Below are 25,780 nucleotides of genomic sequence, written 5' to 3'. Positions count from 1 at the left end.
TATACCTAAGACGTGACCCACAAAGGCCCGCCCCCAGTGCACATGACTCGCCCACCCCAGGGCTTTGGGACACCCGGTGCCGGGCCGGACTAGTCCAGGGGTAGTCAGTGGTGGCGGGGCCCGACTCCGTGACCCTGGCGGGGTCAACTAATATGGCAGTTGTGGGGGTGGTAACGTTAATTAAAGTTTGTGGAATATTCGTGACACCACATGTGGATTGCTGCTATGGAGCCGCCGCTGCTGGATGGGACCTCCGGGGCTGATGGATTAGCAGCTGGGATGGTTCTGCTCCCCACAGGTGGAGCGGTGCCCCGGGGTAACCGTTAGTGCTTAATAAAGTCTATGGTGCTTTTGTGGATGGTGCAGTGCAGGGTGAAATAAAGGAGGCAACACCAGAGGATGCAGTTTCAAGGTTTTACTCACTGTTCCAGGCTGCAGCAAACTGGTTGCCCACTGGTGTGCTGGGATCTCCTGTCAGGGACCTCCGCCGATCCCGGGTAGTTCTGGAAGTAAATGCCGGTGCACCCTTTTGTTGTGTCTCTTCCCTCGGCTGACTTCAAAGCCTTGACCTCTCTGGATAAACCTGTCTCGGCCTCCACCATAGGTTCTGGACAAGAAGGCTTGCCTGGATGGAATTTTGCCCTCTTCCCAGGGGATCTACGGTGGGTTGTAGCCCTGGGCGCTTGCAACCACCCTGGGCCTTCGGTGTTTACTTTGGAAATGTCTTTCTTTCCTTGGTTTCTAGGGACCGTCCCTGGATGCAGCCTGATCCCTCCACCCGATGTTCTAGTGGAACAGGCCATGAGGTTGAAAGCCTTTCTGTGGCCCTGGAATCTGTTCTGTACTTTACTGGCTGTGGTGTCACCTGGGCCTAGCTGGGCCCCAGGGTCTCCACCAGGAAGCTTCACTCTCTGTCTTCACTTTTCTGAGGTATCAACCTCCCTCTCCTTCTCTCTCCAACTCCTCACTTAATCTGCTCACACACTAGACTACTCTTGACCTTCCTGAATCTGCTCTTCCTTTCTGTTGGCTTCTCCCACTTTCCCTGTTGCTAGGCCCCACCCTATGGGAGAAGGGATGGGTATTACGGCCCCCCCCAGTATACGGGGAGCTGCCAGTATCCCCGGTCCAAAATATGCCTAACAATGGGTGTAGTGTGAATTTGCCTGTGAACCGGCATTTACGTCTGTCCTTACCCAGGATGGAGCATCACACCTCTGGCTAAGATGCAATGTCTCTGTGGCAACGGAAGCCTCAGGGGCACCACACACACGTCAAACAAAGTGCAGGGCATTGTGTATCTTTGATTAAAGATTTTTCAGTAACCAAGCATCCGATCTTTCAAAAAAATGTCTGCTTGGATTCAGCATCCTAGTGCCAGTATGGTAGTATCAATGAGACACATTCATTCCTGCTCTGAATGTGTCAAAGGTCATCATAAGTTTGTACTCCCATGGTCTCCTATCTCTCAAAGATATAGGAGAGATAGGAGACTATGGGAGTACAAACTTATGATGACCTTTGACACATTCAGAGCAGGAATGAATGTGTCTCATGGATTCATGTCTTTTTACATCAATTAAGAGATGTGCTCCTTTGACCATCCGGGGACATCACAGCCCGGACCAGACCCTTATCAGAGGACAATAAAACTTTCACACTGAACTGCAGCAATATTTATGGTCACAACAATTTGTCCTCTTGCCATAGTGATCGTTCTGCTTCATATAACTTGTTTTATTTACTACCCCATTTATGTCCTGTTGTGTATAAATATGTGACTCTTCAGATTTTGTGTTATATTGACCCTAAAGAAGAAACCTGAGCAGTCTCGAAAGCTTGCTATTATTCCATCTTTTCAGTTAGCCATTAAAAGATATCAACCACTGAGGACTTCAGTTCTTTTAAACCATTTTTTTTAAACAAAATAGTTACATTCTTACTTAATCGTCAACAGGCTGTCTATCAGTGTCTTCCCTCCTAAGCACCCCTCACATCAAAATAAATAGGCAGTAATTCAGCCAAGTACATTATCTTCTGATTCCCACAGACAGCTCCTCCCCTTCTAACAACTGCTTTACATCATCGTAAAGCTGTCAGCACAGTCACTGCACCACGGTCCATGAATTCAAACACTAAACTATGTTTATACTCAGATCTTGTCCACACAGTTTTACTGACAGATATAATTAAAAGCTAATAATTAAAAGTTTGATGGAAACCAAATTACCTCATGCCAAAGAAATTCTGAACACCACTTTACTGGAGATCTTGGAAAACAAGAACAGACAAAATAGCTTTTCACATAGCGTCATGGTTCTTCCAATAAACAATTGAGCATCCAGTATTATATATATATATATATATATATATATATATATATATATATATATATATATATATATATTATACACATATATATACATACACACACACACAGTACAGACCAAAAGTTTGGACACACCTTCTCATCCAAAGAGTTTTCTTCATTTTCATGACTCTGAAAATTGTAGATTCACCACATTGAAGGCATCAAAGCTATGAATTAACACATGTGGAATGAACTACTTAACAAAAAAGTGTGAAACAACTGAAAATATATCTTATATTTTAGGTTCTTCAAAGTAGCCACCTTTTGCTTTGATTACTGCTTTGCACACTCTTGGCATTCTCTTGATGAGCTTCAAGAGGTAGTCACCGGAAATGTTTTTTCCAACAGTCTTGAAGGAGTTCCCAGAGATGCTTAGCACTTGTTGGCCCTTTTACCTTCACTCTGCGGTCCAGCTCACCCCAAACCATCTCGATTGGGTTCAGGTCTGGTGACGGTGGAGGCCAGGTCATCTGGCGTAGCACCCCATCACTCTCCTTCTTAGTCAAATAGCCCTTATGCAGCCTGGAGGTGGTTTGGGGTCATTGTCCTGTTGAAAAATAAATGATGGTCCAACTAAACGCAAACTGGACGGAATAGCATGCCGCTGCCAGATGCTGTGGTAGCCATGCTGTTTCAGTATGCCTTCAATTTTGAATAAATCCCCAACAGTGTCACCAGCAAAGCACCCCCACACCATCACACCTCCTCCTCCATGCTTCATGGTAGGAATCAGGCATGTAGAGTCCATCTGTTCACCTTTTCTGCGTCGCACAATGACACGGTGGTTGAATCTAAAGATCTCAAATTTGGACTCATCAGTCCAAAGCACAGATTTCCACTGGTCTAATGTCCATTCCTTGTGCTCTTTATCTCAGACAAGTCTCCTCTGCCTGTTGCCTGTCCTTAGCAGTGATTTCCTATCAGCTATTTTACCATGAAGGCCTGCTGCACAAAGTCTCCTCTTAACAGTTGTTCTAGAGATGTGTCTGCTGCTAGAACTCTGTGTGGCATTGACCTGGTCTCTAATCTGAGCTGCTGTTAACTTGCGATTTCTGAGGTTGGTGACTTGGATAAACTTATCCTCCGCAGCAGAGGTGACTCTTGGTCTTCCTTTCCTGGGGCGGTCCTCATGTGAGCCAGTTTCTTTGTAGCATTTGATGGTTTTTGCCACTGCACTTGGGAACACTATCAAAGTTTTCCAATTTTTCAGACTGACTGACCTTCATTTCTTAAAGTAATGATAGCCACTCGTTTTTCTTTACTTAGCTGCTTTTTTCTTGCCATAATACAAATTCTAACAGTCTGTTCAGTAGGACTATCAGCTGTGTATCCACCAGACTTCAGCACAACACAACTGATGGTCCAAACCCCATTTATAAGGCAAGAAATCCCACTTATTAAACCTGACAGGGCACACCTATGAAGTGAAAACCATTTCCAGTGACTACCTCTTGAAGCTAATCAAGAGAAGCCAAGAGTGTGCAAAGCAGTAATCAAAGCAAAAGGTGGCTACTTTGAAGAACCTAGAATATAAGACATATTTTCAGTTGTTTCACACTTTTTTGTTAAATGTTTCATTCACCATGTGTTGATTCATAGTTTTGATGTCTTCAATGTGAATCTACAATTTTCAGAGTCATCAAAATAAAGAACAAACACTAACCTCTGGTTGTCACACTCTGTCAGTGTAGGGGTAATCATACAAACACTGTTTGCCCAAAGGGCAACAAGAGGTACCCCAATTAAAGACCTAATCAAATAAACATTATTAAATTATATAAATGGACAAGGATTAAAATTGGCAGGTGGGAGGCCAATTCCGTATTACATGAGTGCAGCCGAGGACCGACACTGCTCTGGATAAATTCGTAACGTAATATGGCTGGCTATCACCTACACTGCCTGTTAAAAACTACCAAACAGCTAATAGCCTCCTCAACTTGTTTCGCCATGATTGGCTTCATCAGGGGGCTGAGGCTATATCTCTGTGAGCAGTGACGTCGCTGCTGACAGATGCGTTACCATAGCAACGGTGCTCCGATCACATGATTCCCAGTGCCCCTGCATGCTGTAAGCGGTGACGTCACCGCTGACAGATGGGTTACCATAACAACGGTGCTACGATCACGTGATTCCCGATGCCGCTATTTACTGGCTGTGACAGCTAGTCCCTGCATGTGGCTGATTCTGTAAAGAGCATCCACATGCGGAAACGGGGAGTCGACGCTGTGCCAGAGCATTTAGCCAGTACACGGACATGCTCAAATGAGCACCGCGTTCCGGAGACGCACTGACAGAACCTAGCATGACGTCATAGCCATGTGACCAGTCTGTAGCCAATGAGATAATAGACATGTGACTGGTCACATGCTATTTTGACATCACGATAGGTCCTATCATCAGTGCTGGTTACCGAGAGGACGCAGCGATTGTCAGAAGGAAAAGCGGCGGGAGAAAGAGTGCAGGACGCGTCACGGGGACCTGTAAGTGTAATGACAATGTTTATTAACTGTATGTGTACATTTATAATGTGTTTGTGTTTGCCTCCCATTGTTTTCAATTGGGTTAGAGAGGTTCGTCGAACGGCTCACCGAACCGAACTCGAACGCGGCCTCCATTCGACGAACCGAACCGAACTCGAGCCTCTAGAGGCTCGCTCATCTCTAGTCATAGCAGACCTGAACCATCAAATGTATACATCTCTAAATGCCTAGAAAATGTCTCAGGTGTGAGCAGAAGGGAGGGGTCGTAGTAAGGCAGAGCACAGAATCACACCAGGGGTAAATTAGCAGACAGAAAGTAAAAGAAGCATTTGGACTACTTCACAGCAAGATGGCTATACACTTAAGATGGAGAAGATATAGACAGGTGTGAACTGGGATCAAAGAGATAGAAAAAATATCTAAATCAAAGAGAGGGCAGTTGTAGTAATATGACATACCTGTGGATGAAACAGATGGATTGTCAGGTCAAAAGAGTAATGTATGTTATATGGACAAATGAATGCCACGCTTGGACATCAAAGCTGATGTCGTTGATGATGATTTCATCTGACCAAAAGCAGGTTGGGAGCAGGAGACATCATTGCCTGCTTCCTAGACCGCAGTTTGTGACCCATGCAGCACCGTGGCAGTTGTTTCACTCTGGAACTCAGGCTTTATTCCACTAGCTAATGTACGGCCCCAGCAGCAGTCGAATCGCTCGGATCCAGGTGTTGCTACTCGTGGCTCGAGGGTCTCCGGACTCGGGGGCTCAGGGTCACTCTAAAACGTGATGGGGGGTTATTTACAGGGGCGTTAGATAGTTTGTGACACCACCCGTGGTGTGCGGTAATAGGGAGTACCGCCGCTGCTGTTGGGAGTACCTGGGGTGATGGAGCGGGGGCAGCTAGATGACGTCACCCTCCACGGGTAGGGGAATGCCCCGGGACTCTCGATGGTGGGATGGTATGCAGGGGAAGCACAGGCTTGCTGGTAGCAGGGGCTGATCAGGTACTCACTCAGACGGAAAGCAGACGCTGATGTGACGCCCTGGCCTATTAGGTTGTCACAGGTAGAGATGAGTGAACCAGCCGTGGTTCGGCTCGAGTTCGGTTCGCCGAACGGAGGTCTCGTTCGAGTTCGGTTCGCCGAACGGAGGTCTCGTTCGAGTTCGGTGAACTGGTTCGGCGAACCACTCGAACCGCATAGGACACAATGGGAGGCAATCACAAACACATAAAAACACTTTATAAATGTACGCATACAGTTAATAAACATTGCCATAACAGTTATCGGTCCCCGCGATCCCTCCTGCACTCTGTCTCCTGCCGCTATTCCATCCGATGATTGCTGAATCCTCCCGGTAACCAGCACTGCCAGCAGTGATGCAGGACCTATCGTGACGTCAAAATAGCCATTTGACCAGTCACGTATTTGTTATCTCATTGACTATAGACTGGTCACATGACTATGACGCGTCATGTAGGACCTGTCATTGCATCTCTCTGTTACACGGTGCACGTTTGTGTATCGTCGTGTACCGGCGACATGCTCTAGCACACGGTCGACTTCCCGCTCTGCTTCCCCGTTCCCTTAAGGTACCGTCACATTAAGCGACGCTCCAGCGATCCTACCAGCAACCTGACCTGGCAGGGATCACTGGAGCGTCGCTACACGGGTTGCTGGTGAGCTGTCACACAGGCAGATCTCACCAGCAACCAGTGACCACAGCCACCAGCCAGCAGCACACGTGGAAGCGATGCTGCGCTTGGCAACTAAGGTAAATATCGGGTAACCCACCCGATATTTACCTTGGTTACCAGCGCACACCGCTTAGTGCTGGCTCCCTGCACTCCTAGCCAGAGTACACATCGGGTTAATTTAACCCGATGTGTAGTCTGGCTATGTGTGCAGGGAGCCGACACTGACAGCGTGAGAGGCGGACGCTGGTAACGAAGGTAAATATCGGGTAACCAAGGAAAGGGCTTCTGGGTTACCCGAGGTTTACCGTAGTTACCAGCGTCCGCAGAAGCCGGCTCCTGACCGGCTGACACAGCCGGTCAATCACGGAGATCACAGTGCTATAGCAACGCGCTTGGTAGCGGTGACGGGGACGTCCCGCTACCAGCACGCAGTGGCACCGGAATCACGTGATCGGAGCAGCGTTGCTATGGCAACCCGTGCCACCGCTTACAACCGGGAGCCTGTGGTCACTCTCACAGAGTGATTTCTGCACGGAGCACAGCGTCCTTTCTCCCATGCAGCTGTGCTGTCTGATGGAACAGACAGAGCTTCATGTGTTGAAGGGGAAAGAAGACAGAAGAGCAGGATCGTGTCTGTGTATTTATTTCTATTAAAGTATTTTTTTTCTGTGTGGTGGTTTTTTTTAACCCTTTATTCGAGATTCTTAATGGCCAGGTCAAACTTGCCTGACATTAAGAATCTCTGGCTTAATACTGGCTAGTAAAACAAAGCCAGTATTAACTCATGATTACCCAACAAGCCACTCGGCTCCAGGGCTGTTGGAAGAGTTGGATACAGCGCCAGATGATGGCGCTTCTATGAGAGCGCCATTTTCTGGGGCGGTTGCGGACTGCAATTTGCAGCAGAGGGGCCCAGAAACCTCGGGCTAACCTGTGCTGCGGATCCAATCCCCAGCTGCCTAGCTGTACCCGGCTGGGCACAAAAATGGGGCGAAGCCTACGTCGTTTTTTTTTTTGTTTTTTTTTTAATTATTTCATAAAATTCATGAATCAAGTAAAACAATGGTAAGTAAAAAAGGGCTTCCCTATATTTTTAGTTCCCAGCTGGGTACAAATAGGCAGCTGGGGGTTGCGGGCAGCCGTACCTGCCTGCTGTACCTGGCTAGCATACAAAAATATGGCGAAGCCCACGTCATTTTTTTTGTAGTTTTTTGGCAAAAAAAATAAAAAATGCTTCCCTGGATTTTCCATTGCCAGTGAAGGTAACACCAAGCAGTGGGGGTTAGCAGCCAGTAGCTGCTTGGATTACCCTTAGCTAGCAATACAAAAAATGCAGCGGGAGCCATATATATTTTTATATAAATTTATATAAATTATATATAAATATATATTTTTATAAAACAAAAAGGGCTTCCCTCTATTTTGATTGCCTGACATGACAGTGCTGTAAAAATAAATTTTTAAAAAAAATGACGTAGCGCTCTGCGGTATTTTTGATTTTCAGTGCAAATAAAGCAGACAGCTACGGGTTGCCACCCCCATCTGCCTGGCGTTACCTTGGCTGGCAATCAAAATACAGGGAAGCCCATTAATTTTTTTTATTTAAAAAATAGTTAAAAAAAAATGATGTTGGGTCCCCCCATTTTTGATAGCCAGCTAGGGTAAAGCAGACGGCTGTAGCCTGAAAACCACAGCTGGCAGCTTTACCGTGGTTGGGGATCCAATGTGGAGGTCACCCCAGGCTCTTTTTTTTATAATTATTTTATAAATGTTAATAATTACAAAAAAAAGTAGGGTCCCCCCCAAATTAGATCACCAGCCAAGGTAAAGCGGACAGCTGTGGTCTGGTATTCTCAGGGTGGGAAGGTCCATAGTTATTGGGCCTTCACAGCCTAAAAATAGCAGGCTGAAGGCACTCCAGACTAGATGCGCCAATCCTGGTGCTTCACCACAGCTCATCCCGTGCCCTGGTGCAGTGGCAAACGGGGTAATAAATCGGGTTGATACTAGCTGTAAAGTCACCTGACATCAAGCCCAGCAGTTTGTGATGTCATGGCGTCTATCAGATACCCCACATCATAAACTGTCAGTACTAACAAAAAAAACCTCTGGACCGTCTAGAATATGGGGGGAGACACTCAGGGAATGTATCCCCCATTTTCTAGGAGTGCAGACCCTCCATGTGAGGAGTGTGGGTGCAATGAATCTGCACCCACTCTCCCCGGGTCCACAGCAGCAGAGTCCATGTCGTAACGGTTGCTACCAAAGCTGCAATGTCCTGCTCATGAGGTAAGGGCATGCCTAATCAGGAGAACTATTCTACATTTCCAAATATTGGTATTTGCTGATATTATTGCTATTCCACCTACTATATATTGGGGATAGGATCTTGGAGATGGAATACCCCTTTAAGTCCAGTTATCCAGCTGAATGAATACTAAACAACAGAGCTCGCTATTTAGATGTGTTTTCTTGTGGCGTATAACGGACTCTCATGTTTGGTAGTCGTTCAGCAGGGCAACTATAAAATCAAATACCTCCATTTGGAAATGTAGTATATAGCTCTCCTGATCAACTATGTTCTTTACCTCATGAGCAGGGCATTGCAGTAATAATAATAATAATTTATTCATTTATTTAGCGCTATTAATTCCATAGCGCTTTGCATACATTGGGAACACTGTCCCCATTGGGGCTCACAATCTAAATTCCCTATCTGTATGTCTTTGGAGTGTGGGAGGAAACCCACGCAAACACGGGGAGAACATACAAACTCCTTGCAGATGGTGTCCTTGGTGGGAATTGAACCCAGGACTTCAGCGCTGCAAGACTGCAGTGCTAACCACTGAGCCACCGTGCCTCCCACTTAGCTTACAGATGCATAACCACCACTCACTGTGTCTGAACACAGGAAGCTGAGCTGACAGCCGCTCTGTGCATGCGGCAGCGTCTATTGTGAAGGAGAGGGCCGCGGGGGATCAACGCTGCACAGGTACCGTGGGACACCGGGGAACACCGGTGGAGTTATAGGGGGTGACCTGGCAGGGCCTGGGCTATGACACATGCGACAGAAATCAGAGGAGTAGGGTGAATGCGGCCGGCGCGCTGCTGTGCGCGCGGTCATCTTGGATTTCCGGGAGGGAGTCAGGGGGGGCACTTTGGCGACACCGGGGGACCAGAGGGGACCGGGGAGGAGATTTATCATGTTTGTTCATGCCAGATGGGAGATAAATAATTTTTTACCGACTCTGTCATTTACTGTAACGTGATCATCGGTATACGGTGTATACCGGTGATGACGTGAGCGGGGACCGGAAAAACTGGCCTAAATCATGATCTCCAGGGTCTCAGCTACCCCCTGAAACCCCGGAGATTTTCTGACGCTGGGGGGCGCTATTCACTTATTTCTGCCTGCTGTTTATAAACGTCAGATCAGAATAAGGCTACATTCACACGACCGATCCATTTTTGCGGTCCGCAAAAAACAGTTCGTTTTTTTTTACGGGTGCATCCGTGTGGCATCCATTTCTGTTCCAAATACGGTCCGTATGTCATCTGTGTGCCTTCCGTTTGTTTGCGTACTGCAAAAAAACTGAAGGAGGGAAAATACATAAATTTACCCAGGATCTGTGATGCCCTGGACCCCCAGGGGTCACAGGTAGCAACACACAACACCACACACACCCCCACCCCAGTAAGGCACCAGCAGCCAACAAGTCCTGTCGCCTCCCTCAGGTCTAGCAAGGCACACTAGGCGGGCGGAGCCAGGCGGATAGGCACGCCCTCCGAGGAGTCTGCTGGCCTGAGGCAGGGAAAGGACAAGCGAGTCGAGTGGGGAGAGGAGTAGTGAGAGGAGTAAAAGTTGCGAGCTGAGAGTCAGGGGCCTAGGACGGAGCCTAGGACCCCTTGGAACGGTCAGGCAGGCAGACGGTGGTGGCCGTCTGCAGGAGTCCGGTCAGGGACTGAACTGCGGAACCGTAGGGATCGAGAAGAGGGTGGTGACCCTTCGGACCTGAACCGGGGAGCTAACAAGTCAACCGGAGCACCAGGCAGGGTACTCAGACCCCAAAAACCTATATAGCAATTAAAAAACAGCATAAAAGCAACCTCTACTCAAAATATTATGTTTTGCAAAGTGTGCACAGTACCAACATTCCAACCCGTACTTTGAAAAATTAGATTTTTGGCAAAAAATTGCAATTTTTCTAGCTACCTCGCCACGTCACGGCAAATCTCTTGAGGCAGTCCTACACTAAAATATTTTTATTTAAAGTGTGCCAAACGGCCTCACATGTGCACAAATAGGACTGCACAGCACGTACCTGGTGCTTTTCAGTCTCGTCTCCATGACTAATTCATGGTTGTGGGCGGGATAGGCCCAGGCACATGCTGCTTGGAATATATAGCCTGTGGACAAGGCTAGATGGCAATGTGTGAACAGCCACCAATCGCCAAAAATCAAGACAGATGGAAAAATAACAATGAAGTGCACTGCAATATGGGGACCAACCAAAAACCTATATAGCAATTAAAAAACAGCAAAAAAGCAACCCGTTCTAGCCCAGAAGCAACCGGGCTCAGACAAATCTACTGATTGCGGTCTGGACCTCAGGGGTTCATTCCCACCAAAAGTCCCGATAGACGGCAACAGCCCACCGATTTCGGATAAGAGTCACCGCCAAGGGCCAGAGATCCAAAGGGCCAGTGCCTGCGGGCAAAAAGGGCTCCTCCGGTACCCAAAAGCCGGGGAGCGGACTACCGTTGCTGAAGCATAGGAGTCACTATAGCAAATTTAAAAGGTGCAGGAGAAAGGCGACATCACCAAACTCACTGGGGACACACGCAGCCGGCTGCGGGCACCGATCTACACCGAACTTGGTTTACCATTGACTGTGTGGTTTAATCGTGAGTACACCAGTGCCATCAGGCACTGCGCTGCAAGCGAGCCCCTGCGTCCTGCAACCCCCCGCTTCTGCCACCTGGCCCCGGGACCAACAAACCCCCTACCCAATGGAGGGGTCAACACCTAGCTGCGACCCACCACCGATCCCGGACGAGCCCCCGCACCCTCACCGCAGCGGTGGTGCCCATCACCTCACCATGGCCCGTGGGTGGCGTCATGAACTGTTACTGGTCACCGCGGCTCCGGCCGTGAAACCAGTCCACCCCAAACCAAACAACCAGCTCCCCCCTTTCCAGAGCGACGTGGCCCCCAGTCCGGAGGCGCTCAAGCCACCGACAACCCGAGCCCGGATCCGAGCGGCTCGGCGGAGAGCAGCCGAGCCCCCAGGGCAGTACAGATCCATAGCTTCAACCTACATGAGGCGGTCACATGTTCACTCCAGTGCCATTTTCTAATGCTTTTCACAGCGTAGAGCGCTCTGGTGATTTTCCTGTGCTTGTACACCTCATATCAGTCTTTTCTGTCATTATAATGGCAGAAAGACACAATGTCCCACTCTCCTGCATTTTGTAATTTTGCACCCTTTGGTGCCTTTTATGTGGCACTAAGGGGTGCTTAGCCTTGTATTTAGCCAAAAAAATGACGTGGGGTTCCCTCTATTTTTGTAGCCAGCTAGGGTAAAGCAGACGGCTGCAGCCTGCAGACCACAGCTGGCAGATTCACCTTGGCTGGTAATCCAAAACTGAGGGCACCCCACGCTGTTATTTTAAATTAAATAAATAATTTAAAAAAAAAACACGTGGGGGTCCCCCCAAAATTGGATCACCAGCCAAGGTAAAGCAGACAGCTGCGGTCTGATATTCTCAGACTAGGGAGGTCCATGGTTATTGGACTCTCCCCAGCCTAAAAATAGCAGGCTGCAGCCGCCCCAGAAGTGGTGCATCCATTAGATGCGCTAATCCTGGTGCTTCACCCCAGCTGATCCCGTTCCCTGGTGCGGTGGCAAACGGGGTAATATATGGGGTTAATACCAGATGTGTAATGTCACCTGGCATCAAGCCCTGGGGTTAGTGATGTCACGCATCTATCAGATACCCGACATCACCAACCCAGTCAGTAATAAAAAAAAAAGACAAACACATTTTCATTTGAAAAAACACTGCCCAACACATTCCCTCTTCACCAATTTATTAGAAAGAAAAACAAATCCAGGTCTGCTGTAATCCAAGGCGTTCCCACGACGATCCACACTGTCCCAGTCAATGAAGAGCAGGATGTTCCCCATTGCCTGGGAGAGCAATGCAGTGACTTGAGCTAACATCAATAGGTCAGCCCAGGTCACTGCAGGGCATGACAAGTGCTGCTGTCAGCGAGGTACATTACCTGCGCTGATCTCCTGCACTGCTGACAGCACCTGTCACTGAGTTCAATGACCTTCACAGCCAAGTATCGCGAGAGGCCCGTGACGTCACCGCTAGCCACAGTCTCGGGTCGGAAGCGAGAGAAGGTGATGTGACAAGCGGCGGCCATGAAGGACAGTGACAGCGCTGAGGTCGGCAGGGCGGGACTTCATCACCGCAGGTAAGCCGAGTGGGGCCATGTGTGCAGAGCGCCAGGTGGGCGGAGCCTAGCGGGACCATGTGTGCAGAGTGCCAGGTGGGCGGAGCCTAGCGGGGCCAACTCCAAGGAATTGACGAGCAGGAGTAGACATATTAGATGTATTCAGGAAGAATTCTGTAGCGCGTAAATCATCATGGTGCTTGATATTAGTATGCAGGGATTCTACGTCCCCAGTAGAGTTGAGCGCGGTTCGAGGTTCTCCAGTTCGCGGCTCGAGTGATTTTGGGGGCTGTTCTAGATCGAACTAGAACTCGAGCTTTTTGCTAAAGCTCGATAGTTCTAGATACGTTCGAGAACGGTTCTAGCAGCAAAAAGACAAGCTAATTACTAGCTGGCTTTCCGCTGTAATAGTGTAAGTCACTCTGGGACTCACACTATTATGAAATTTCAGCGTATAGTGTGCGGGAACAGCGCATACAGATCACTGCTGTTTGGATAATGGCGATCGCCATTTTTTTTTTCTTTTTTTCCTTGTCTTCCTTCCCTAAGCGCGCGCGTGTAGTGGGGCGGGCCAGCATGTCAGCCAATCCCAGACACACACACAGCTAAGTGGACTTTTAGCCAGAGAAGCAACGGCATGTGTGATAGGATGTCCATGTCACATGTCCATGCATTATAAAAACGGACATTTTCCTCCAGCACGCCATTATCTGCCTTCTGCGTCTTGGTGTCAGTCACTGCTGGCGTAGCTCCTGTCTCCGATACTGCTGTGTACACTCTATACACAGCGCTATACAGAATAGGGATAGAAGTTTCTATTAGTCCTTGTAAGGGCTAATACCGGCAGGGTCAGAGCCATAGGTGACAGTCAGGTCCGTGAAAACAGATTTTAACAGCTACACAAGATGACAGCGTCTGTGTAGCTAAGGTCAGGGATTTCCTCGCTGCATTTCCCCATTAAGAGGGATAGAAAGGGAGGCTTCCTTTCCTGTACCCAGACCCACAACCCTGCCACTGTACCCTCCTGCCCTTTGCACACTCAAACTCATTGTTACTAAGCCATTATACTAGCAAACTATGCTGCCAGTTTAAGGGCCGTAGTTGCATTGTCAGGGATAATTATTGTTGTTTATTCTCCTGTTAATAAAGCTAGACCACCGCTGAAATCTACACCACCTCTCAATTTTTACTACCACATTTTAAGTGCACAATCTTGTCGCTATCAAAATGAGTGGCAAAATGACAGATGCTGGTGGAAAGGGGAAGAGGCGTGTTGGAAAAGGAAAAAAAGGGTTTGTCCGTGGGGAAGGTGGCAAAGCTCCATTAACCCCTTCAGCCCCCGGGCACTTTCCGTTTTTGCGTTTTTGTTTTTTGCTCCCCTTCTTCCGAGAGGCGTAACTTTTTTATTTTTCCATCAATCTTGCCATATGAGGGCTTGTTTTTTGCGGGACGAGTTGTACTTTTAAATGAAACCATAAGTTTTACCATATAGAGTACTGGAAAATGGCAAAAAAATTCCAAGTGCGGAAAAATTGCAAAAAAACTGGGATTGTACAATAGTTTTTGGGATATTTTATTCACCGTGTTCACTATATGGTAAAACTGATGTGTGGGTATGATGCCTCAGGTCGGTGCGAGTTTGTAGACACCAAACATGTATAGGTTTACTTGTATCTAAGGGGTTAAAAAAAATTCACAAGCTTGTCCGAAAAACGTGGCGCACGTTTTGCGCCATTTTCCAAAACCCGTAGCGTTCTCATTTTTCAGGATCTGAGGCTCAGTGATGGCTTATTTTTAGTTTACTGATCAGATTCATTGATTTTATATTTTGATAGATCGGGCATTTCTGAACGTGGCGATACCAAATAAGTGTGTATTTTTTATTTTTTTAACCCTTTAATTTTCAATGGTGTGAAAGGGGGGTGATTTGAACTTTTAGGTTTTATTTTTTTTTAATTTTTTAAAACTTTTTTTTTTACTTTTTTTTTTTATTTTACTAGTCCCCCTAGGGGGCTATTGCGATCAGCAATCCGATCGCTTTGCACAATCTGCAGATCTCAGCTACAGAGCTGAGAACTGCAGATTTGCTGCTTCACTTTCAATGCCGGCTGTATTCCGGCATTGAGAGGAAGTGACTCATGTTAGCCACAGGCGTCATCACATGACCCTGTGCTACCATGGCAACCGCCGAAAGTCACGTGATCATGTCACGTGACTTCCGGCGGGGGCGGGGTAAGTCACTGTAATGGCGGCGCCCATATACATATCGCTGCCAAGACTTTGGCAGCGAAATGTAAGGGGTTAATGGCCGCGGGTGGAAGCGATTCCACCCGCGGCTAGCAGGCACACATATCAGCTGTTGATAACAGCTGATATGTGCGCCGATCGCCGCCGCCCGCCGGCGGCAGGGGGCGGGGCTTACCGGAAAACGATCCATGACGTATCTAGTACGTCATGGGTCGTTAAGGGGTTAACATCTGCTGAAGATAGACCATCTTCCAGCAAAAGTAAGATGTCTACTACTTACCGTGATCAATCCGATGTGCTCCCTTTTTTACGGACACGAACAACTGGAACAAAGGTAGATGATGGCCAAAAAAGGAACATGCTTGAATGGATCTCAAGTGGTCCAACAAGTGCCCTCTCCGCCACCTCAACTACCGCATCCAAAAAACACCAGTCCTCTGAGTTGTCAGCCCAATCACACTTGCATTCTCCCAGCTCTGAAGTCTCCATCCGCCCTGCACAGTATGGTAGAACTGAGATGGCTGAATCTGCAGAGCTGTTCAGTCACACTATAGCCTGGGAATCAGAAGTCTGCTCCCAAGCTACAGTGAGTACAGACCAGGAAATGGTCTGCAGTGATGCCCAGAACCTTTGTGACTCTGATTCAGGCCGTGAGGACCAAGTTTCTGAGCATAATGTTGACCCTTTTTCACAAACTGTAACACATGTTGTTATAGACAATGAGGAACATACTGATGACGATGAGACGCAGATACCAGATTGAGATGATAACTTAAATATTCGGTCAGGGCAAGAAGAGGCTCCGTCTGAGGGTGAGGGGAGTGCAAACACAACAATTGATGAGGAAGTTCTAGATCCCACCTACTGTCAACCCACAGTCAGGCACTCGAGGAGGTCAACAGAGGCGGTGGAGGAGGATGCAACCGACGACGAAGTTACCTTGCGCCTTCCTGGACAGAGTCGGAGCACTGGTAGCACATCTACAACTGCATCCTCAGCCACCACTCTGCCTCTGAGCACTAGTCGGGGGGGCTCAGCAGGTCGCATGCCCTCTAAGCCTTGCCTAGCCTGGTCCTTTTTTGACATAGCAAAAGATCGGCCAAATTGTGTGATCTGTAAAATTTACTAGAGGGCAAAACCTCAGCAGTTTGACAACTTCTTCCATGAATCGTCACATGAATAAATATCATATGTCCCAGTGGGAAGCTCACCGTGCTGCAATGCGGCCTAGCGGAGCGAATCATCCACCGCCTGCCCCTTCCAGTGCATCCGCGCGCTCTTCATCTTCTAGGACTGTGGGGACAGCTGTCACACTTGGTTTTCCACGCACAACTTCCACCACTGTAACCGCAACAGGCAGTTTGCTTGGTAGGTCGTCAGTTGGTTTGGAAGGGGAAACAAGTACGTGTGTACAGCTCTCTCAGACATCGATAGCACCAACATTGGATGAAGGCAACATCATGTCTACACCTGCACTTTCTTCACAAAGCTGCATTTTTCCAGGGACACCCTACTCAACACCGTCTACACACAGCAGCCAGATCTCTGTCCCTCAGATGTGGACAAATAAAAGGCCATTTCCTGCGACCCATGACAAAGCTAAGAGGTTGACTTTATCCCTCTGTAAGCTCTTGGCTACCGAAATGCTGCCTTTCCACCTGGTGGACACACAGGATTTTAGAGACCTTATGTTTGTCGCTGTGCCCCAGTACCAGATGCCCAGTCGCCACTACTTCTCTAAGAAAGGTGTGCCCGCGCTACACCAGCATGTCGCACACAACATCACCGCTTCCTTGAGAAACTCTGTGTGTCAACAGGTGCATTTCACCACCGATAATTGGACCAGTAAGCATCGACAGGGACGTTGCATGTCGCTGACTGGGCACTGGGTAACTATGGTGATAGATGGTGAAGGGTCTGCTGCACAAGTCTTGCCGTCCCCACGACTTGTGTGTCAATCCTCTGTCTGTCCAAGTTCCGCCACTGCTTCTGCCTCCTCCACCTCATCTGGGTCCTCCACCTCCGCCCCAAGCCTGCCTGGACAGGCCACCAGCGTTCTCACTGCGCAGAAGGAATCACGCACCCCTCATTACTATGCTGGCAGCAGAGCGCAAAGGCATCAGGCGGTCTTTAGCTTGACATGTCTTGGAAATAGGAGTCACACAGCGGCTGAGTTGTGGGCAGCTCTGGAGACTGAGTTTAATAAATGGTTGTCTCCACTCAACCTGTAGCCTGGTAAGGCCGTGTGCGACAATGCTGAAAACCTGGGTGCGGCCCTTCGCCTGGGCAAGGTGATACACGTGCCTTGTATGGCTCACGTGTTGAACCTTGTTGTCCAGCAATTTTTAACACACTATCCCGGCCTAGATGGCCTTCTGACCAGGGCACGAAACTGTTTGCTCACATCTGCCGTTCAACCGCCGCAGCTGAGCGACTTGCATCGCTCCAGAAGTCTTTCTGCCTGCCGGTTCATCGCCTGAAATGCGATGTGGCGACACCCTGGAATTCGACTCTCCACATGTTACAGCGACTGTGGCAGCACCGCCGAGCCCTGGTGCAATACGTCATGACGTATAGCCTGGGCCAACGAGATGCAGAGGTGGGGCAGATCACCCTGATGGAGTGGTCTCAGATCAAGGACCTATGCACCCTTCTGCACAGTTTCGACATGGCGACAAATATGTTTAGCGCTGACAATGCCATTATCAGCATGACAATTCCAGTCATTTACATGCTGGAGCACACGCTAAACACTATTCGGAGTCAGGGAGTGGGACAACAGGAAGGGGAGGAACTACAGGAGGATTCATATGCGCAAGACACAACAACATCACCAAGGTCCAGACGTTCATCATCACCAACGCGGCAGGCATGGGACCATGGGGGACAGGGATCAACAAGGGTGCATGGTAGCAGGCGAAATGTTGAGGAAGGTACAGGAGAACATGAAGAAATGGAGGACGAACTGTCCATGGACATGGAAGACTAAGCGGATGAGGGAGACCTTGGTCAAATTTCAGTTGAAAGAGGTTGGGGGGAGATGTCAGAGGAAGAAAGAACGGTTAGCACCTCTATGCCACAAACACAGCGTGGACTTGGTCCGCATGGCTGCGCAAGACACATGAGCGCCTTCTTGCTGCACTACCTCCAACATGACCCTCATATTGTCAAAATTAGAAGTGATGATGACTACTGGCTTGCCACACTATTAGATCCCCGGTACAAGTCCAAATTTTGTGACATAATTCCAGCCATAGAAAGGGACGTATGTATGCAGGAGTATCAGCAGAAGCTGTTACTCGATCTTAGCTCGGCTTTTCCACCAAACAACCATGCAGGTGCAGGGAGTGAATCTCCCAGTTGTAACTTGACAAACATGGGACGGTCTCGTCATCTTCAACAGTCTACCCGTACCAGTAGCACCGTATCTGGTGCTGGTAACAGCAATTTTATTGAATCTTTTCATAATTTTTTTTAGACCGTCCTTTGCAAGGCCACCAGAGACAACAAGTCTGACACATAGTCAACGGCTGGAGAGGATGATACAGGAGTATCTCCAAATGAACATCGATGCCATGACTTTGCAAATGGAGCCTTGCTCATTTTGGGCTTCAAATCTTGAAAAATGGCCAGAGCTCTCCACTTACGCCTTGGAGATTTTGTCGTGTCCAGCTGCCAGCGTTGTCTCTGAACGTGTCTTCAGTGCTGCTGGGTGTGTGCTGACAGATAAGCGCACGCTTCTGTCCAGTGACAATGTGGACAGACTAACGTTCATCAAAATGAACAAGTCATGGATCCACAAGGAATTTACTACCCCTGTGTCATCCTGGGGAGAGTAAATGCTTGTGGATTTGGAATGTGCTTGATGCAAATCAAAACATCCTGTTTGCAACTAGGGCACAAGTGCTGCCACTGATGGGGTGTGTGTGTTGCCCAATTTTTGGAAAAAAAGGGAGACTCCGCTTGGAGTAACCCTTGCTTACATTGTTTTTAAAAATGATCCAAGATGCACAGCGCTGGGATCAGGAAAGACTTTGCTACCTACCCCGGTGTCATCCTGGGGACGGTTAAGTATGGCTTATTTTTGAATGTGCTTGATGCAAATCTACCTGTGAAGTGTACAACTAGGGCACAAGTGCTGCCACTGATGGGGTGTCTGTGTGGCCCAATTTTTGGAAAAAAGGGAGACTCCGCTTGGAGTCACCTTGCGGTGTTTTACATGATTTTAGGAGGGCGTGCCATGCCTATATCTGTGTCTCCTCCTCTTTTTCCTTGTCCAGCTCTTTTGTTTTCGCATTACTATATGTCCTTGTCACTTTTCCATGTGTTTGTGTTGTGTTGTGAGTTGTTTGTCACCTTTTGGACACCTTTGAGGGTGTTTTTTAGGTGTTTTTATGCGTTTGTGATTGCCTGCCATTGTTTCCTATGCGGTTCGAGTTCGGTTCGTCGAACGTTCGCCGAACCGAACTCGAGCCGAACCGTGGCTGCTTCGCTCATCTCTAGTCCCCAGTCACCATGATGGTATCTTTGTCCAAGTGTAATCCATCCACCTTACGGAGAAGATCTCCGGTGTCTTTAAGGAAGGATGGTAGGCATTCCACCAGAGGCTGGAGATTGTAATCCAACCATCTGTTGATGTTTTGTAAAAAGTTACCACAACCCAATATAATTGGGCGACCCGGCGGTGTTGTCATGTTTTTATGTAATTTTGGTAACATATAAAACATGGAGATGCTAGGTTCTTTTATTGTTAGCGCTGTTGCCAGATCCCTGGTGATAATGTTGTTCTCAACACCCACCTCGATGATCTCCAAAAGTTGTTTATTAAAACTCAAAGATGGATTATAAGTTAATTTCTTATAACATACGTTATTTAGGAGCTGGGAGAAGGCCTCCTTCTCATACATCGAGGTGGGCCAGAGAACAACATTAGCACCTTTGTCTGCTGGTTTAATAATCACTCCAGGGAGCTGCTTTAATTCGTTGAGACGTTCACGTTCATCCCCAGATAAATTATCACACCTCAAATTTTTGGAGATCTTATGAAACTCATTGGAGACTACCTGAACGAAAAGACCTACATGAGTTGACGTAGACAAAGGTGGAAATTTGCAAGATCGAGGTGCTATACATGCTGGAACCATACCTCCCTCCCCAGATGAGTGTTCAATAGAAAGTTCCTCCAGAATTTTTAAGGCTTTTTGTTCTTTCTCTGATGGAAAAAGAGAATAGGTGGTTTCATCAAAAAAAGTTTCTTAAAAATTAGAAACCTTGCAAAAATGTGGAGGTCCTTTACAGCCATAAACTCATCAAATTTAGTAGTGGGAGAGAAAGATAGGCCCCTAGCAAGTAAAGATAGATCGGAAGATGAGAGATTATAAGTACTGTACTGAGGTTAATTACCTTAGTCTTATTGGTCTCATCACCATTATGTTGATATTTCCTATACGTTCGACCATGAGAACTGGAAACCTTTGTGTCTCACTGCTAAGAATATATTCTGTCTCCCTAAACCTACCCTCCTCCTCAGTCTCTCTCTCCTCTTTCTGCTCCTCCTCAGGCCATCCATGCTGGACAGCCCTGAAGCTTGAGTTGTCAATCCCTGGTTTACCAACTTCAAAGCATTCCTGTTCTTCACCATCCTCCTCATCCTCATGATGCTGACCAAAGGTGGCCTTAGCCTGTTGGCCGAGGTTGTGCGGATTACTAGCAACCATTGTGAAGTCTGGATCCACAGACACCTCAGGTGCATTAACACTTTGGTTAGTCAGACCATCCAGAGAGCATTTTAATAAAAAAAATAAGTGAAATGGTAATGCTGATAAGAGCATCATCAGTGCTCACAATGTTGGTACAGTAATCAAAATTGTCTATGACCTGAAAAATGTCTGCAATCCACACCCACTCTGCAGTACTTATGTCTGGCAGCTGCGTCTGACGGGCATGTTCCAGCTGGAATTGGGATACTGCCCTCTGCTGCTCATGGATCCTGGCCAACAGATGAAAGGTTGAATTCCATATCGTAGGGAGGTCACATATTAGTCTGTGACGAGGCAAGTGTAAGTGCTGATGCAGCACTGCCAGGCCAGCAAAAGAGGGAGATGACTTGTGGAAATGGGCGCTAATACGTCGTACCTTGGTAAGTAGGTATGATATCCCAGGGTATTTTTTGAGAAAGTGCTGAACTACTAAATTTACAACGTGGGCCATACAAGGAACATGCACAAGCTTTCCAAGCTTTAAATCCACCACCAGATTATGACCATTATCGCACACTACCATCCCTGGACGGAGGTCCAATGGTGCAAGCCACTCATCTGTCAGCTCAGTTATTGCTTTCAAAAGCTCAAGTGCCGTGTGCGATTTGTCACCGATACAGATGAGCGTGTTGCCACTTAGCCGAGGCACTACTACCGAGATCTCAGCTGGGTAATTATGTCGACGGTTGGACACCGGCGGATGCTGGGAAGGATGCACAGGAGCCAGATGAAAAATAGGAAGAGGAGGAGGGAGTTTTTGCTGTGTAGGAGGCTACTGAAACTGTGATTGAAGTGTGGCCCGCTATTATGGGTGTGGGAATTATATGGGATGTTGCCAGCTCAGACTCTCTACCAGCTGCCACCAGGTTCACCCAGTGTGCCATCAGTGAGATGTAGCGTCCCCATCCACTTCCGCTTGTCCATGTGTCTGTGGTTAAGTGGACCTTCCCTGTTATGGCGTTGGTGAGAGCCCGTTTGATGTTTACTGACACATGATTGTGGACCGCAGGGATGGCACAATATAAAAAATAGTGGCGGCTAGACAGAGTACTGATGTTCTAACACCGCCAAAAGGTCTCAGAAAGCCCCTGTTCCCACAAGCCGATATGGTAACATCTTAAGGGCTATCAATTATGCAATGTGTGTGTGAGGCCCTGGACCCCAGGGGTCACAGGCCACAACACTCACCATATACACCCCCACACTAGAAAGGTACCATCAGTCAACCATAAAGACCTGATTGCCTCCCTCAGGGTTAGACAGGCACACCAGGTAGGCGGAGTCAGGCGGAAAGACACGCCCCCCAAGGAGTCTGCTGTCCTGAGGCAGGAAAAACACGAGGAGTTGAGTAGAGGTCAGCAAAGAGAGCAGTGCAGGTCAGCACACAGTTCAGTGCAGGACAGTGGAGTGGAGAGTTGGTCCAAAACAGTCAGGCAAGCAGACGGCAGTGGCCGCCTGCAGGAGACCGGGAATATGACCAGCGGAACCGTAAGGGACCGGGACAGGGTAGTGGCCTGCCGGAACCAAACCGGGGAGCTAACAGGATACCGGAGCACCAGGCAGGGTACTCAGACCCCGAACTAGGCTATATGCCACCACCATAGTGGAATTAACTGATTGCGGTCTGGACCTCAGGGGTTCATTCCCACCAAAGTCCCGTTTGAAGGCAATAGCCCAACCCGTCCGGATAGTAGCCACCGTCAAAGGCCAGAGATCCAAAGGCCAGCTCCTGCGGGCAAAGGAGCTCCTCTGACATCTACATGGTGGGGAGCGGACTACCAGTGCTCAGGCACAGTGGTCAAACTACAACATAGGTGCAGGAGAAAGGTAGACATTGCCAACCCGACTAGGAAGCTGCAGCCGGCTGCGGGCCCTGTTCATACCTTTGTTTGGTTTACCAGTGACTCTGTGTGGTTTAATCGTGAATACAACAGTGCCATCAGGCACCGCACTGCGCTGCACCGCAACACTGCGCCCTGTACCCCTGCCCACAGCCCGACTGGGCCCCGGGACCAACATCCCCTACCCACGGAGGGCTCAACACCTAGCTGCGCCACTATATCGCTCCCGGGAGTCCCCTTACCTTCACTGCAGCGGTGGTGTCCACCATCACCACAACCTGTGGGTGGCGTCACGAACAATCGTCCCGAAATCAACTACCCGCGTGCCCCGTGTGCAACGCCAACCCCACTTGCAGAGCGACGTGACCCCCGGGTCCGTGAGAGGCTCGAGCCACCACCTGTAGAACGCGAGCACGGATCCGAGCGGCTCGGCGGCCGCATCACAGGCCGCAGGGCGGTACATGTGCAGTTATGGTTTCTGTCCTTGGGTGCGTAACGGGGTATTTTCACTTCTTTTCGAAGGTCTGTGGTATGGACAACTGAACGGAACACTAGGACACCGAAGCAGATGTGGTCGTTGATGACTAAGTTTGGCCAACATCAGGTTGGGAGAAGGAGGCATCAGTGCCACCTTCTTGCACACCAGTTTGGGAAGCAGGCAAACCAGGGGAAATGGCAGAGTTTTGAGTCTGGAAATCGTGTTTTTCACCTAGAGCTGTCAACCACCTAGTGGTGTGCTTGGCTAACACATGGTTTCTCATGGTAAAGGTGCCCATGCTGGAAGTATTTCTGCCTCTGCTAAGCTTGGCCTGACAGATTCGACAAATGGCAATCATTTGGTCCGAAGGATTCTTGGAGAAAAACTCCCACACAATCGCACCATGGACCCTTGGACTCTGAGATGCCACAGGTGGTGGTGTCATGTACACAGTTGATTGACCTCTGGCAGTGGTCGAAACCCTATCTCTTACAGCCTTTTTGCGGTCTATGGGCACATGCTCCTCTGCACTGCTTCTCTCAATACATGCCACCTGTCCATGTTGGATCAGTCACCTCATCATCAAGCAGGTCGTCTTCAAATTCCTGAAGGTGAACATCTTCAGTAATGAAGGAATCAGGCTGACCTGAGGGCAACTGTGTCTCATCATCCTCCAACACATCCACCTTATTGCCCAGCATATCAAGGCCAATAACATGGCTTTCTTCTGGCCTTAGGTGCTCAAAGATCTGTTCATCACTGCACACCATGGCCTTACTTGCGTTGGTGGTGTTGCGCGGTGAGAGCAAGAAGGGTCAAAGGGTCCCGTAAACAGTTCCTCAGAGTAACCTGCTTTGGGGTCATATGTTTCCTTAGAATATTGATGTTTTGAGGAAGGAGTACCAGGCTGAGGATTCGATGGGCCAGCTTCTGGGCTACTCAAGTCTGTCTGTGTGGACAGTTGGGATTTGCTGCTTGACAAGTAACTGGAGGTATTTTCTGCTAGCCAACTCGTTACCTGTTCGCACTGTTCAGGGCGCAAGAGTGGTTTCCCACGTGGACAAAAAAATTGGGATAGGAAGGCAGAGGTAGATAAAGCGGGAACCTTTTTCTTTGGCTCGGTCACACTGCTTGGGCGACCACCACTGTCACTACCACCTCGTCCACGGCCCTTACTGCCTCTTTTTCCCATTTTTAGGCTTTGATTATTTGAAGGTGAATACTGTAACGTGACCTTTTGTACAGGCAGTGGACCAACACTGATGCCGGGTTGGTAAACTTGTGTTAATAGTTTCCCACGATAGCTATTTCTATAAGTCTAAAAAACGCAAGGTACCTTTATTGGACAAAATACCACTTGGAGGAGTCGACAAAGATGTTGTGAATGTCTTTTAGTCCTAAAAGAAAACAGGGTTTGACAATACTTTTATTTTAGTATTGTTTTTTTGGCACTCAGACTATGTTTTAGTAAGAGCAGGACACTATGAAGGTTCTATAAGATATGAAGATGCCACCACCAGGATGCTAGCTTGGTGCTATGAAGGTACTGGCCTTCAGGCAGAAGTACAGCCACCAACACCGAGTATTAATTAAAATTTTGTAACACTGAGACTGTGTTTTAATAAGAGCAATCCACTATCTAAGTTTTGTAAGATATGAAGCCCCCAAAAGTATGCTAGGTTGCTGCTAGGAAGGTACTGGCCTTGAGGCAAAAGTAGTGCCACTGACACCGAGTATTAATAAAAATTATAGAACAATGACACTGTGTGTTAGTTGCAGCAGGCCATCTAAGTTCTGTAAAATATGAAGCCACCACCAGGATGCTATATATTATGGTATTTGGCTTCAGACAGAACTACAGGCTGTGAGAGCAATTTTTTTATTATTTTTTTTTTAAACTTAAAATATTTTTTTTTAACAGTAGGTTACTATGGAGTTTATGTACACTATGAAGCCAACAAGGATACTATGAAGCCCAGGACGCAACTGAACTGGTATGAATTGAGATGGTGGCTGACAGGCACTGTAGTACTCCTGAACCCGTTGTTTTGACAATTTTGAGACCTTTTTTTGCAAGTTATAATACCTATTCCTAGTAGAGTAGACACAAGGGATGTAGCAGTGCTGAGATTGTTGATTATTAGTATCAGATGTCAAGACAGCTTTAAATCTCTCCCTGTCTGTGAATAAGCTCTCAATATATCACACACTGCAGTAACAGACCGTATGCAGCAATAATAAGAGGAATTTTTTTTGGGCAGTTTAAAACAGGAACGGCTCTCACCTAACTAAGCAATGCACTAACAATGACGCCAAAGCTATTTCTACGATTTTCACAGCTGCTAGAAGCTAATGTGTGGCGCCCTGGACTAGCCAGGTCGTCACAGGTACTACAACACAACACCCCCACCCCGAGATAGGCACATCAGTCAGACACA

The 25,780-nt window shown here is 48.0% G+C and overlaps 1 protein-coding gene across 2 annotated transcripts in view; it reads left to right on the top strand.

Annotated features, from left to right (window-relative positions):
• Positions 1-25,780, top strand: part of LOC142251311 (relaxin receptor 1-like) — a 1,991,578-nt gene that overhangs the window by 1,275,112 nt on the left and 690,686 nt on the right. The gene's annotated exons all lie outside the window — the stretch shown is intronic.

Source organism: Anomaloglossus baeobatrachus, chromosome 9, assembly GCF_048569485.1.
Source record: "Anomaloglossus baeobatrachus isolate aAnoBae1 chromosome 9, aAnoBae1.hap1, whole genome shotgun sequence".
Taxonomy (NCBI): domain Eukaryota; kingdom Metazoa; phylum Chordata; class Amphibia; order Anura; family Aromobatidae; genus Anomaloglossus; species Anomaloglossus baeobatrachus.
Note: the sequence above shows the minus strand (reverse complement) of the source record. Positions and strands in the feature narration are given on the sequence as shown.